Source organism: Lissotriton helveticus, chromosome 10 (assembly GCF_964261635.1).
Source record: "Lissotriton helveticus chromosome 10, aLisHel1.1, whole genome shotgun sequence".
NCBI lineage: Eukaryota > Metazoa > Chordata > Amphibia > Caudata > Salamandridae > Lissotriton > Lissotriton helveticus.
In genome coordinates, this window is record NC_136071.1 from 1,010,197,523 (window position 1) to 1,010,210,516 (window position 12,994).

Here is a 12,994-nt window from a genome sequence, read left to right on the forward strand (position 1 = left end):
ATTGGATTCCACTGCTTTTAGATGGGTTTCGAAAGTGGGAAGATATAGTATACAAGATGTATTAGATACATTTATGCAATGGAACGAGCCGACACAACGCTATGTGTTTGATGTCATGTGTTCTCTTTTGCGTGAAGAGTGGGAAGAGAACGATTCCGAACAAGTTCCAGACGAATTAATTCAGGTTCAGCAGAAATTTGCTGCAGGTATGATAGTTGGTCGAGAGATAAAGGAAGCAATGGAATTAGTTTTAGATTTTAGATTTGATCTTTCCCGGCACTCACCAAGAGATTCAGAGAAACGTAACACGAAACAAAATCGTCAATATCCAATGAGAGAGGTTCCACCAATTTGGCGTGAAGCTGTGCAAGCTAATGTAAAACTTGGTATTGCAGCCGCTCCAGCCCAATTTCAGAGAGTGTGGATACACATCCCGTGGAAACGAGCAGAAGTGTTAGCATTAAAACAAGCCTTGCCAGATCCGCGTAAAAATCCAGCTGGATATTACAAGGAATTGGCTCAGACGGTTGAAGCTTGTGTGATGAATCTAACGGACATTGATATGCTATTTGGTAACGTAGTACCACAACCAATTTGGGCTAAAATTCGTAGAGAAAATCATCCAGTGGCCCTGGGTGGGGACTGGACAGCTATTATTGCGGCAGATGGCCAACAAATTGGGGGATCTAAACCTGAACCTTTAATTGCTAATTTGCCCGGTAGAATAATTGACTTAATGAAAACTCTGATGCCAGCGTTGCGCGTTAACTGAGACAAGTTGTCCGCATGCAGGCAGAAGAAAGACGAAAGCGTCTCCGACTTTTTCACCAGATTCGAAGAGACTTTCGTAGATCACAGTGGTCAAGATATGAGCACCGATGGAGGTCAGAGATTATTTGTCGATAAATTTGTGCACAATCTGATACCAGAGCTCAGTAATAAGTTAAAGAATTCTGAAAGTGCGTGGGCTGTCTCTACGACTGCGCAGATACTTGCCACTGCCCAGTACTATGAAAATAGGGATAAAGAAGAGAAGGAAAAATCAGATAAAAAGACGAAAGATTTAAAAACTAAGGTCCTTTTGCAACAAGCTTATCCGCCTCGCACGAATCAAACGAATACGCAGCAAGGGTCATATCAGAGAAATGACTATAGTTCACAGAGACCGCAATACCAATGGAATCAATGTGCGTATTGCAAAAAGGAAGGTCATTACAAGAATGAGTGTCCAGTATTAGCACAGAATAATGCTGCTACAGCTCAGAGAGGTCGTGGTGGTTCTATACAAGGTTCTAGAGGTCGAGGACGAGGTGCTATGCCCCCACAAACAAGTGATCGCCCTTCTAATTATTTTGATCAACGAAATGGTCAGTCTACACAGCCAGCTAGATCTCAACAGTATCACGTGGAAGATTACTGTGAAATTGGTGAGGAATTCCAGCAAAATGAATACTAGGACAGCCATGGACAAAGAGAGGGAGTAGTATCAGTTCCAGTAGACCAGAGTGGGCCTTATGTCGCAGTAGCCACATCAGGTGTAGTCGAACCGTTTCTGTTGGATACTGGTGCAGCAAAAAGTTCTATCATACATGCGAAACTCCCTGGCGCACCCTTGTCCGGCTTAACAAATGTTTCTGTAGGTTTTTCAGGCGCCCCCGTTCACAACCCTGTTTCTGGTCCTTTGTCTATTTCTGTTGGGCCTCGTCAATTAAAAGTACCCTTGATTTTGACGACTGGTTGTAATGAAAACCTGCTTGGTTTAGACTTGTTAAAACGCCTATATGCGACATTGTACTGTTCTCCTTCAGGAGTACAGCTTACATTAGGTAAGAGAATCATCTCCCCGATGTACTCATCAATGGATGCGCTCCCACTGGAGCTGCGTTCTCTCCCCGATACTCTTTGGGCGACTGGTCCTAACGATGTAGGCCTTTTGGAAATCCCGCCATATGTAGTGACGTTGAAAGCAAATGTTAAATTTCCACGAATCCCACAATACAAAATTTCTAGTGAAGGTGAGCGTGCGCTCCTATTAATAGTGCAAGACTTGATAAAAAGAGATGTAATAGAGGAAACCCGAGGAAATGTCTGTAATAGTCCTGTACTGCCTATTCTGAAACGAACTGACCCAACAAAGCCTCCAGTATATAGATTTGTAATCGATCTTAGAGAGGTTAATAAAATTGTGATTCCACAGTTTCCTGTGGTTCCAGACATTACGGCATTGCTAACACTGATCCCTGCCACAGCCACATGGTTCTCAGTGATCGACTTGAAGAATGCCTTTTTCAGCATTCCGATAGCCGAAGAAAGCAGAGATATTTTCGGCTTCTCTCTAGGAAGACGAAGCTTCAGGTTTAAACGTGCTCCACAAGGCTATTGTGAGAGCCCGTCCATTTACAGTCAGGCATTAAAAAGTCAGTTAGACTCCTTTGTCCTTCCTCCTGGTTCTGCCCTAGTGCAATATGTCGATGATCTTCTAGTGGCTGCCGATGACAAAGAAACTTGCAAAGCAGCTACAATTTCCTTATTGCATCATTTGTCTAATTTAAATCATAAGGTGTCACCTTCAAAAATGCAATACTGTTGCCAAGAAGTGACCTACCTAGGTCATCTCTTGTCAAAAGAGGGAAGAAGGTTGACCCCAGAGAGAATAAAAGCAATTACGCAGATGAATGTTCCTAGCACACAGAGAGAAGTGCGTGCGTTTTTGGGTATTACTTCATACTGTAGGCAATGGATCCCAAATTTTTCCCTCCTGGCAAAACCGTTGGTGGCTTTGACGGGGAAAGGTGTTCCAAATCCAGTGCCATGGTCTGACGAATGTCAGCAGAGCTTTTCTGAGTTACGAAATGCACTATGTTCAGCTCCTGTGTTGGGTACACCTGACTACAGTAAGCCATTTACACTCTATGTCCAAGAGAGAGAAGGTTGCGCGTTGAGTGTTCTGACACAGCAATTTGGTGATAAACAACGCCCTTGTGCGTATTTTTCATCAACGTTAGATCAGGTAGCCAGAGCGTTGCCTAGTTGTTTGAGAGCTACAGCGGCAGCTGCAGCGTCCATTCGACAATCTGCTGGGTTGGTTATGAACAACATGCTAGTGGTCATGGTTCCTCATGCTGTGGACACACTCATGAACCGAACAAAGACACAACACCTTACCAGTGCTAGATTATCAGGCTATGAGCTGACACTACTTGCAAGTCATATTCAGATCAAAAGATGCAATGTATTGAATCCAGCAACATTGTTGCCGACTGGTCAAGAGTCGAGTGATTCCGAACCACATGATTGTTGTTTCAGAACAGAGGAAGAGACAAAAGGACGAATTGATTTAAAAGACACTCCGTTGTCAGATCCAGATGGCACGTTGTATGTTGATGGGTCGGTATTTAAATTGGAGAATGGTGATGTGACAGCTGCCTATGCAGTAACAACTTTGAATACAATTGTGGAGACTGCAAGAGTGAGTCAGAATTCTGCCCAAGCTGCAGAATTGATTGCGTTGACTAGAGCGTGTGTTTTAGCTAAGGGAAAGAGAGTGAATGTGTTCACAGATAGTCAGTACGCATTTGGCGTAGCCCATAGTTTTGGACGATTGTGGAAGGAAAGAGGTTTTATTACGTCACATGGGACTAAAATACAGCATGGTCAACTAGTTAATGACTTGCTGGAATCTCTAACCTTACCAATGGAAGTTGCGGTTGTGAAGTGCAGTGCTCATCGAGCAATCACGGATGATGTTGGTCGAGGAAATGCCTTTGCTGATGGAACAGCAAAACAGACAGCTAGGAATTTGATGAGTAGGATGTATGTTGCAACGTCTGCAAAGTGGGTTACTGATTCGGGAATGTGTGAAGACACAATGGAAAGTGTGAGGATGATTCAAGAAGAAGCGACTGAAGAGGAAAAGCTTGCACGGAAAGAGAATACGAGCAAATTGGACTCGAATGGATGTTGGATTGATCTGACGGAACAGCAGCGTTGGATGTTGCCTGATGCGTATGTGCTTGCGGTAGTAACGATGGCGCATGGAACAGCGCACATCAGTTCGAAAGGGATTTGTAAGATGTTGGCCCCGGTTTGGAAGAATGATGGAATTAGTAAGTGTGCAGAGCGAGTGGTGAGAAACTGCATGATATGCCTGATGCATAATCCTGGCAAGGGAACCCCAACACCTGCTGGTCATTTCGCTCCACCTTCCTGTCCCTTTGAAGTGATTCAGTTAGACTTCATTCACATGGACAGATGTAATAATCTCAAGTACGTCCTAGTGGTAGTCTGTGCCTTTTCAAGATGGATTGAAGCTTATCCACTTAAGGACAGTACTGCTTTGTCGACTGCCAAAATTCTCCTCAAAGAATATTTCCCTAGGTTTGGTATGCCACGGATTGTATGGTCAGATAATGGAAGTGAGTTCGTAGGGAAAGTCATGCAGAATGTGTGTGCAGGCTTAGGCATAAAGCAAAAGTTCCACAGTGCGAATCATCCCCAGTCAGCAGGTTTAGTGGAAGGGTACAATGGCACCCTCAAACTGAAGCTGGCTAAGGTACAAGCCTCCACGGGCTTGTCCTGGCCAGACGCCTTACCTTTGGCCCTGTTATTCACAAGAGCGACTGTACATTCTCAAGTAGGGCTTAGCCCTTATGAGATTGTGTTCGGTCGACCCGCAAATGTTTGGGGAGTACTGAGACCGAGGGAGTTTAAGCAGCTGGAATACCCAATGTTAATCGATTATCTTTTTGACTTGACTGCTAAATTGAGTCTTATTCATCAACAGGTTTTCGATGCATTGCCAAAACCTCCGGAAAGTCCAGGCCATCAGCTGAAACCTGGAGACTTCGTCATTGTGAAGAATTTTGGACGAACCAGAAATCTTCAACCAAAATTCGTTGGACCATATCAGGTGCTTTTGGCGACAAGAACTGCTGTACGAGTGGCCGGTAGAAAAAATTGGATCCACGCGACACACACCAAGCGTGTGCCCTTACCACTCCCGTATGATAATTGGGTGAGGAAAGGGGTTGGTGCCTCCGAAGTCGAACCGATTCCAAAATACATACCGTTCAGCGATGCAGAACTGATCACTGATTCACCGAACTCTGACCCCCCTTCTGAAACTACTCTTTTGAACTCTGAACATTTGTCCTCTGCATCAACAGAACATTCGCCACCTGCGAATTTGAACATTGCCGCCCCTGCTGAGGATAAACTGTTTCCGGATCAAACAACTACAGGAAAATTGAGATATAACCTACGTTCTCACCCAAAGGACAAATAAAGCAGGAAACTGCCTATTTTACATATTTGAATCTTGATACATTACCTCCAGCCAGGAAGTTTGCTAACATGCATGTTATGTTGTTTTGACTTACCTTGCCGTCTGGGTAGCCGTAGGGTCGTGGCTGTGTGCCTAATTGAATCTGCGGGGGCCAGACACAAGGTCGGCCTTTCTGTTAGTTCTGGGAACTCCCAGGGCTGACAGAGGCATTTTCAACTACGTACACATCATCAGTGGTCGCGAGCGGTTGTAGAAGATGGAGCTTCCTGGGCTGCACCGAGAGAATGTAATTTATGCTCGCAGAAATAGACTTTACAAGATTCTTCATAACAAATGTTTCTTGATGCAATGTGCAATTACGTTTTTGATCGTTTTAATAACGTTGGTGGGTGGAATCGTCTTTGGTGTGCATTTAATTTTTACACCGGTAGCAACCACAGTGCCTCCCTTTGATCCTATGCCTTCTACTATTTCTTCTTACCATTCCTTTCATCCGTTTCCTGAACACGAACAAGCTCGACGCTCTGAATTCATAAACAACACTTTTGTACAGCTCTTGCACCAACACCAACTGGTAGTTAACACAACAGACTGCTGGGTATGTGGTTTGATACCCCACACTATGGATAAAGGCATTCCCTATCTGGTCTTGCCTTTCAGCTATAATGGATCATGTTGGGCCTTCCAAACCATATTCGTCTATGCTCTCGAAACCTATCCCCCGCGCCCTCCTCGCTCCACTAGGTATACATCTGTTAATAAAGCCTTGATAAAGGGAGTAACTGACATGGTTAGAGACGTCAATAACTCACCACCTATCCCTAGAGATGAACTACGAGTTTATCTGAGTTGGAATTCTACGGAGTATAGCATTAGTTTGGGTGAAAGCAAGCGTAAGAGCTCCACTCCAATTTGGGTCGTACCTCACCGAGGTCAAGTCTGTTTGCGAGGAAATGGGGGAAATCCGAGAGCTCAGCTAGGGAAGAGTGAGTGCGTTGAGACCTACGTGTATCCGTCTAACTATTCCCCTGCCTTTCTGACTGCTAGGGGTACCTACTTCATCTGTCAGGATAGAGCATATACATGGCTGCCTGCTGACTTTTTAGGTTCATGCTATATTGCTCGACTGTTGCCTCCGACATACACTGCCTCTCCAGATTATCACAAGACTAGAGTAGCAAGAGGTGTTTTCAGCAAAGAAGATACCGCTGGTCAGGAAGCTGGAGACTTCTTCAAAGGTTTCATTCCGTTCTGGGGGCCTATGGCCAATAGTAGAAATCTACGCCAGCTAACACGGGTAGTTGAATCTACTATTACAGAAACTGCTGGTGCCCTTAGTAATTTAACAGCTGAGCTTCAGGCGGATCGTCTCATGACGCTGCAGAATCGTATGGTTCTAGACGTAATACTTGCAGATCGAGGTGGGGTATGTAGAATGATCCAATCGAGCTGCTGTGTTTTTATACCCAATAATGCTCCGACAGTATACGAAGCGATCTCTAAGCTACACAAGATTTCCGACTCTATTCACGTAGACAAAGGAAACTGGTCCTTAATGGAGTGGCTTTGGACTCTGCTGTCAGCGTGGGGATGGAAGGTTCTGATGGTCGTAGGTATTATTCTAGTGTTCCTGTTCTCGTGCTGCCTTATTATCCAATGTGGTCCTGCTTTGTGTAGCCTCTGTGCCGCAACCTGTTTCAGAAAACTACCTGTGTTTGGAGACAAGGTACGAGAAAGGATGATGACACAGCAGCATATCACTGACCTGATGAACATCGAGATAGACTCGGATATAGACTGAGTAATTGCCTATGTAAGGGCAAAAGGAGGGGCTGAGGTTCCGCGACGATTTGAACCTGTGTTTTCAACATTGTCGTAAACTCATAATCTTGGTACCGTTGAACCGCAAATGATCCATTTAGTATATCCTGGTGTTTTCACTACGTTACGAGTAAGAGCACTCCTGTTATAAACACATTGCCGATACACCGAGGGCATCCATTTTAGATCATGGCATCCATCTTGTCTTTTTGCCCTCACATAGCCAATAAACACACAGTGACCTCTGATTATTTGATTTCAATTAAGGACACGTAGGCTTTAGCCGGCGATTCACCTTGCTAGTGACACGTGCACCTTAGGTCAGTAACGCTGTGGCCGCATGATTCGGCAAATAACTGCCTCCCCAGCCTGAGGCCAGTCCTGCTATACTGGTTTTCGTGTTCGTTGGCCTGATCATGATAAAGCGACCGAAGCTGGTAGCCTTGCCCATTTACGACCCACAAACATCTCTTATCCTGCTTTCCTATCTTCTGCACCTGGCTCGGCTCTTTCCCTTCTGGGCCTTTATTAGGGGGAGGTGACGAAATTTACGATGAGGCGGTCCGGCTCGTGAATGAAAAGTTGACGTGGGATTGTGATGGAACAGTGGGAACCCCTCGTTCGTAATATTTTGACATCAGATACTGTGGACGATTCTCGTGTAACGCCAAATAATTATTGTTTAAGACAAAAAGGTTTAGAAACGTACTAGCATGTAAAGAATTTGCCCCAAGCTGAAAATATAGTATTTAAGGAGCAACCCATTTTGTACAAATCGAACAGTGCCCTAGACTCTGCCCGTGTGTAGATTCTGTGATTTCTGTGTCCCTGCAGTAATAAACCTTTGGTCTTTGACGCCACCATCGAGAAGCCTGTGTTTCTGTTTATGTGTGCACCGAGACAGGTAGAACTCAGGGGTCTTCGGGTGTTGTCCCTGACACCTCTGGATGGTACCGAAAAGTCCAGAACTCCAATACCCTGCAGAATAGTTATCCTAATGTCAACATAAGTATATAGAATAAAATGGCAAGCCTGAAACAGTTTGAAAACGCATACCTAGTTACTGTATATGTCTCATAGTTAAACAACAGTGTTGATCACAGTAGCTCTCTACTTGGAACATTTAAACAATACAGTTTGAAACGCATATCTAGCTATGGTATATGGTGCACAGTCTAAATATCGATTTCCAAATATCGAACCCCGGTAATATTGAGTTGGAAATATCGAAGGTAAAGAATATCGAGGTCAAGAATATCGTTGGATAGAATATCGACCCTAAGGTAAGTAATATCGACTTTTATTATATAGATGTAGGTAATATCGAAGTTAGTAATATCGAAATCAAATATGTCGATGTTACTAATCTCGATGTTACTAATATCGATATTTCTATTATTGTTATGTATTTTATTATGTATTTAATATGTATGTGTTGTATGTTTTTTGTTAAGTATTCTACTGGTTTTCAATTTTGTGTTTTAGTACCGGAGCCGGTTGTGGGTTTATAGGGGAATAGGGTGGGAAGTAATTTAATTATACTAAATTATTTATTAATTTTTAGGAATGATAAATTTATTTTAATCAATTTTTGCATTTAAGTTATGTAGCGGGTTGTGGGTTTATAGGGGAATTGGGTGGGAAATAATTTAATTGTAATTAAGTAATGAATAATTTTTATTTATTGGTATTGATATTTTGTTTTTAAAATAATTATTAATTGGTCATTAATTATTTTTAATTTGTAATTAAATGTTGTAATTGGTAATTAATGTTTTTATTGGCAATTACATTTTTTAATTGGTAATTATTTTTTTTAATTGGTAATACATTTTTTAATTGTCAATTAGTATTTGTAATTGGAAATTATTATTTTATTAATTGCTAATTAATGTTTATTTAAAAAATGTTGGGTACAAAAATTATTTTATTGTTTAATATTTTAAATTGTTAATCCATTTTAAATAATTAATATGTTTTTGTTATGCAAAATATTGTATTGTTCAATATTTATTATAAGGAAATTAATATTTATTTATTAATATTTATTGTTATTTATTGTTAATGTATTGTTAATTATTATTCAATTGTAATTATATTTTTATTAATTATTAATATGGATTTGTAAATGATGAAGAGTTATTTAAAAATTAAATTATTAATTATTTGAAATACAAAAATTATTTATAAGTATGTTATAATTAACTTTAACGCTATCCAACACTTTCTCTACTGTTTCACTCTCTTGAGTGGGAATAGTAATTTTTACCCCTACGCTATCCAACGTTTTCGCTACTGTTGCACTCTCTGGAGTGGGAATAGTCATTTTTACCCCTACGCTATGCAACACTTTCCCTACTGTTGCACTCTCTGGAGTGGGAATAGTAATTTTTACCTCTCTGCTATCCAAAGCTTTCCCTACTGTTGCACTCTCTGGAGTAGGAATAGTAATTTTTACCCCAACGCTATCCAACGCTTTCCCTACTGTTGCACTCTCTGGAGTGGGAATAGTAATTTTTACCCCTATGCTATCCAACGCTTTCCCTACTGTTGCACTCTCTGGAGTGGGAATAGTAATTTTTACCTCTATGCTATCCGAAGCTTTCCCTACTGTTGCACTCTTTGGAGTTGGAATAGTAATTTTTACCCCTACGCTATCCAACGCTTTTCCTACTGTTGCACTCTCTGGAGTTGGAATAGTAATTTGTACCCCTGAGCTATCCAACGCTTTCCCTACTGTTGCACTCTCTGGAGTGGGAATAGTAATTTTTACCCCTACGCTATCCATCGTTTTCCCTGCTGTTGCACTCTCTGGAGTTGGAATAGTAATTTTTACCCTACGCTATCTAACGCTTTCCCTACTATTGAACTCTCTGGAGTGGGAATAATAACTTTTCCCCTTACGCTATCCAACGCTTTCTCTACTGTTGCACTTTCTGCACTGTAAATAGTAAATTTTACCCCTGCGCTATCCAACGCTTTCCCTACTGTTGCACTTTCTGGTGTGGGAATAGTAATTTTTACCTCTATGCTATCCAAAGCTTTCCCTACTGTTGCACTCTCTGGAGTGGGAATAGAAATTGTTACCCCTACGCTATCTAAAGCGTTCCCTACTGTTTCACTATCTGGCGTGGGAATAGTATTTTTTACCCCTACGCTATCAAATGTTTTCCCTACTGTTGCACTCTCTGGAGTGGGAATAGTAATTTTTACCCCTACGCTATCCAACGCTTTCCCTACTGTTGCACTCTCTGGAGTGAGAATAGTAATTTTTACCTCTATGCTATCCGAAGCTTTCCCTACTGTTGCACTCTCTGGAGTGGGAATAGTAATTTTTACCTCTATGCTATCCAAAGCTTTCCCTACTGTTGCACTCTCTTGAGTGGGAATAGTAATTTTTACCCCAGTGCTATCCAAAGCATTCCCTACTGTTGCACTCTCTGGAGTTGGAATAGTAATTTTTAACCCTACGCTATCCAACACTTTCCCTACTTTTGCACTTTCTGGAGTTGGAATAGTAATTTTTACTCCTACTCTATCCAACGCTTTCCCTACTGTTTCACTTTCTGGAGTGGTAATAGTAATTGCTACCCCTACGCTATCCAATGCTTTCCCTACTATTGCACTCTCTGGAGTTGGAATAGTAATTTTTACCCCTACGCTATCCAACACTTTCCCTACTGTTGCACTCTCTGGAGTGGGAATAGTCATTTTTAACCCTACGCTATCCAACACTTTCCCTACTTTTGCACTTTCTGGAGTGGGAATAGTAGTTTTTACCCCTACACTATCTAACGCTTTCCCTACTGTTTCACTTTCTGGATTGGTAATAGTAATTTGTACCCCTACGCTATCCAACGCTTTCCCTACTGTTGCACTCTTTGGAGTTGGAATTGTAATTTTTACCCCTACGCTATCCAACGCTTTCCCTACAGTTTCTCTCTCTGGAGTTGGAATAGTCATTTTCACCCCTACGTTATCCAACGCTTTCCCTACTGTTGCATTTTCTGGAGTGGGAATAGTAATTTTAAGCCCTTCGCTATCCAACATTTTCATTACTGTAGTTCTTTTTTGGACTTTAAATAGTAGTTTTATTTCTTTAGCTATTTAATATTTTGTGTCATATTTGAGATAATGTAGTATATAATTAATTTAAAAAATATTGAAAGTATATTTAATTTTTTTAATTTATTAAACAAGTATTTACTTTTTATTGATGCTATTGTTTTATATATGTAGATGTATTTGTAATTTATAATATTTTTTAATTATGTATAAGTTAGTAAAATAATTATTAAAACATATTAAGTACGTGTATATTATATATTTTATGTATATGTTTAATTTATGTTTTATTATTATATATGTATTATTTATTAATTTTAAACATTATTAAATATTTTTATCTATGTTTATTTTATTTATAAGTATTATTTACTTTATTTTACACATTTTTTTAACAGAAAAAAACGATATTTTTATTGACAATATTTTAAACATCGATATTTTTTTCCGATATTTTTGTACTTACCATGTTGTAGATAGGATGTCGATATTCTTGCCTTCGATATTCCAGTATCGAGATTTCTGTAGGTCGATATTTTCTAGGTCGATATTCTGTCAGTGATTCACTGTATATATCACAGCATTGGACTACAGTGGTAGTCACAGTAGGTCTCTACTCTGAACTTTTAACTAATACATTTACATTGATAATGCTACAAGTACAAATAACACCAAGTGCTCATCAAGATCAAAGGTTAAATGTCCGCTAGATAGAGCATTATTATGATTCAGCATTATTGAGACTCGACAATAATAACAGACAGTGCTGGTTACATTGTGCGCAGCTGGAAAGGGTGTCTTATTACTTCAAGACTAAATATGGAGATTAGAGTTTATCATTGGCAATAAAGTCACCACTGCACTGTACTGGCCGCACTGTACCTGATTCGGTGTGTCAAAGTCAGACTAGCTGATTCAGTGTGGAAATACGTATATCTGTTCATTAGTCATCACCTAGGAAATATTGCATTTCATGGTTACAGTTGAGACCATGTTCTACAGTGCAAAGGTGCATGATCCAAAGGGCTTCTGTGCGTCTAAGTATGACATCTCTGTTCCCTCCTGGTATGTTGGGTTGGGTCACATCAATGCCAAAAAATGAGACACGTTTGTGAGTGCTTTGTGAGGGACAGAGTGCTGCGTGTAATGCTACTGGGTATCTCGCATCTTGTTGGTGGATTGCTCTAATATGTTCGGTAATCCTGTCTTTCAATGGTCTAATGGTACTGCCCACATAGGATTTACCACACGCACATTCAATAATATACACAACAAACTTGGTGTTACAGTTATCTTATGTCTAATATCATACCGTTTTGTGTTGTCGAAATTCATGAAGCTTTTAGTACCATGTTTGGCCCACCGGCATATCCCACAGCAACCACACCTGTAGAAATCAATAGTGTGAGGTCTGAGCCATGTGGAGTCATCCGTACATTTTGGCACAGTTGGACTGAGCCTATGCCTTAGTGTCCTACCCCTCCTGAAGGTAATTTGCGGGTGGCTCGTAATGAAGGTGGCAAGTGATTTATCAGCTTGTAAAATGCCCCAATGTCTCGTAAAACTTTTCCTGACTAAATGGTGCGTCATTAAAATCTGTAATCATTCTCAATGGAGGGAGTTGTTTCCAGATGGGGTGCGAGTGCGTGATGTGTCTGACCTGTTAACATTGGCCAATCTATTTTCAGCTTTTCTGATCACTTGTGATTTGTATCCTATCTTGGAAAATCTCTGCTTCATGTCTGTGAAGCCGTTTTGGAACTCACTGTCATCATTGCAGCTCTTCCTGGCCCTCAAAAACTGACCATAGGGAATGGCCCTGAT